At 39.2% G+C, this 3,812-nt stretch overlaps 1 pseudogene; it reads left to right on the plus strand.

The window, feature by feature from the left end:
- Positions 1-301: 301 nt before the first annotated feature.
- Positions 302-2,215, plus strand: LOC118673292 (annotated as a pseudogene).
- Positions 2,216-3,812: the final 1,597 nt, after the last annotated feature.

Genomic DNA, 3,812 nt, shown 5'->3' on the forward strand with positions numbered 1-3,812 from the left:
GTAAACTTCCAGAGTGCTTAAGGCCTGCCCTAAGACACACACAGAACCTCCCAGTGAAGGGTAAGAAACTTACTGAGTCAATGAATTTAAGGAAATTTCCATTTAAACTTTAGTTGATTATTAAGCTAAGTAACAGAGACATCGCTGACCTCACACAACAAAGAATACAGGCTTTATAGAATTAAGTCAGTAAAGTTAATAAGCAAATTGCTGCAGCAGCAACAAACAGAAACAAAATAACAACCAACAACTAAGGGATAAAGGAGTCTAATTTCCATAATTGCTATTTTATATTATTTAAATGCCTAATATTCACCAAAAAATTAAAATACATGCCAAGAAACACTTCCATGTGAACCAATTCGTATATGCTGTCAAGAAATATCCAGAGAGAGTCCCAATACAAATAAGGCCAAAGTCTCTCATGCCTGGTGGCTAATGTGGTGGCATTCAACTCTGTTTTATATATATATATATATATATATATATATATATATATATATATATATATATATATATATTTTATTGATTTTTTACAGAGAGGAAGGGAGAGAGAGAGAGAGTCAGAAACATCGATGAGAGAGAAACATCGATCAGCTGCCTCCTGCACATCTCCTATTGGGGATGTGCCCGCAATCCAGGTACATGCCCTTGACCGGAATCGAACCTGGGACCTTTCAGTCCACAGACCGATGCTCTATCCACTGAGCCAAACTGGTTTCGGCTACTCTGTTTTGAATATGGAGTCATTTCTTACTTCCTTTGGGAAATTTATGAAGCTGATTGCTGATCACAGACCTAACAATTTGGAAACCATCATCAGACCCAAGGTCCAGGTTACTTACTTTTTTATCAGGTTTACCAATGTGAGCACATTCAGGCTGAAGCAAAAAAAGAACAAAAAAAACAAAAAAAAAACCCACCCCATTTACAGAAGATATGCAGCCTTAAAGAAAAAGGCAGTGGTGGTCCATTCCTGGTTCTCCCTTTCCAACAGGAACAGAGAGGTGCTGAGGACGTAATGAAGAATGCTGACACAGAGTCCGTACCCTAGGATGCTTCACAACAAGAAAACTTGGGTAGCTAATTAATATAATTTAAAATGTATACAGCATAGGAAATATAGTCCATAACATTGTAATAACAATATTGCATTGTCGGGCACGGTTACGGTGTTTTGGCCAGGTTCAAGCCTCGGACTAATGAAAGGACAGGGTCCTCTCATTGTCACGTGCAAGTCCCAGCTGGAGGGCAGGGTCCTCCCAGCACAATTATAGCCAACGGCTGTGGTTGTAAGCTTGAACCTATGGTCCAAACACGTAGCCCCACGTGCCTTGTGATAGAGTTCGGGTGCATGTAGCTGAGTGAGGATGAAACTCATGAGAGCGCTGTAAACAACGTGATCATGCCCCTGCTTTGCCTCCTGGCATCTGCTATAAAATAAAGACAGGGCTTGTGGGCGCTGTCCTTGTCTCCTCATCAGGGAGGCAGCGTCCCACCAAGACCCAGCTATTATCCTCTTGTCTGTCTTTCCTTAATCCTTTCACACACACACCCTCCCCCCTCCACTTGGGATCACCCTTGGTCGTGCTGGCGTGGCACATTGCATGGTGTTAGATGGGTAGACTTATTGAGGTGATCACATCAAAAGTTTTATAAATGTTGAATCACTATGTTATTCACCTAAAACTAGTATAATATTGTATGTCAACCATTAATTTTTAAAAAATTTTAATGTTTAACCTATCAGATAATTCAAGATAATTTCCCATCATGGGGAAAATAAACAAAATCCATGAGACAAACAAAATCCATGATGATCAACAAAGACATTTGCACATTGTCTGGCCTCATAGGTGGGAAGAAGATAAAGATCCAGAGTGTTGTTTTAAGGTGTTAATGCATCTTAAGGACTTAGAACTCAATTTCCATTTATCTGTCCTTGGAGAAACTTTCACAGATATCCCAGGTTAGAAGTTGTGTAATGAGGTTTTTATCCACTTTGCCCCAGAGATTTGGTTTATCCAAAATATTTCCAGTTGAAAATCCGTATTCTATACTTGAACAGCTTTCAAAAAGACTCCAGAATGTCTTCAAGAGATCAGATATTATAAGACAGTATCTCTAGAAGGTTGACATGACTCCCTTTTCTTGGACAGCCCTACGTGGTAAATTCACATCTCTGCTTACAATAGAATCTAAAAAAGATCTGTGACGATGGGGCTAAATCACAAACTTACAGCCTAAGACAGAATCTGTATAACTTTTCAGAGTTTGCCCATATTTACCTTATCAGAGAGGAAAGAAAAATTGAAGAAGAAACTAAGCCTGGTTGCCTGTCACAGCTGATACAGAGCCATCCATCACAAACCTGTGGCAGCTTCACATCTCCAGTCCCTAGTACCACCCCAACTCAAATTAAAAAGATTCCTAGATATGTTCTGATGGTTACACATGTCTCAGCATCACGTGGAGGAGACTGTTAAAAAAAGCAAAACACAAAATCATGTGGCCAGTTATGTAACTACATTCATGACTCCCATATGTAGTATCACTTTGAATTTCCATTTGAATTGGTTTTTATTCTTTGTACTGAATGACATGTGACTGAATTATTTCTTTTCACCACCACAACGGCAGCCAAACTGCATCTTCAAACACTTGCACTTGACTGGGTATCCACCTAGGTTGCCAGGTTATCATCAGAGCCTTGAGTGTCCTCAGAGGGCCACAGAGACTGAAAGAAGAATCTAGATCAGTGGTTCTCAACCTTCTGGCCCTTTAAATACAGTTCCACATGTTGTGACCCAACCATAACATTATTTTTATTGCTACTTCATAACTGTAATGTTGCTATTGTTATGAATCGTAATGTAAATATCTGATATGCAGAATGGTCTTACGCGACCCCTATGAAAGGGTCGTTTGACCGCCAAAGGGGTCGCAACCCACAGGTTGAGAACTGCTGATCTAGATGCTACCAAACGAATTGGGCAGCCATCTCAGAACTGATGGCAGGCAAAGGGCTACTTTTGCACTTTTCCTTTAGCAAATTAATGACTCTGGCACGGGGGGTTTAAGTGAAGGTATTAATAAGCATCCACAAAGTTACATATACATTTAATTTATGTTCAAGAAAGTTGCAAGGTAAAAGAGCTGTAATTTGGAGACACATAGGAAATACATTAAGTGGGACAATCTCACCCATAAAATGAACACTAAGATACTTGTTTTAATTTTTTCCTAGAAGTAAAGATAGAGAGATCAAAGTATTTCTTTAAATATGGTAATCATGATAGTAATATTCCTCATAAATATTTGCATCTAGTTGCAAATATAATCTTTTCAAAATAAATCACTTATGACTCCAATAGCCAAGCTCCTGTATTTGCTGATATAAAGATGTTCTGAATGGATAAAAGGTTATAAAATAATTTTTTAAGAAAGTGCCCATTACAATTTAAATAAAAGAAAGGTGGCTGCCCTAACCAGTTTGGCTCATTTTTCTTTTTTTTTTCTTTTTTTTTTAATATATTTTTTATTGATTAAGATATTACATATGTGTCCTTGTCCCCACGTTACCCTCTACCCCCCCCCTCATGCCCTCACCCCCCCGTTGTCTGTGTCCATTGTTTAGGCCTATATGCTTGCATATAAGTCCTTTGGTTGATCTTTCCCCCTTACCCCTACCCTCCCCTACCTTCCCTCCAAGGCCCGACAGTCCAATCAATGCCTCTCCGTCTCTGGATCAGTCCTTGTTCATCAGCTTATGTTGTTCATTATATTCCACAAATGAGTGAGATCCTGTGGTA

Source organism: Myotis myotis, unplaced genomic scaffold (genome assembly GCF_014108235.1).
Source record: "Myotis myotis isolate mMyoMyo1 unplaced genomic scaffold, mMyoMyo1.p scaffold_m19_p_18, whole genome shotgun sequence".
NCBI classification, from domain to species: domain Eukaryota; kingdom Metazoa; phylum Chordata; class Mammalia; order Chiroptera; family Vespertilionidae; genus Myotis; species Myotis myotis.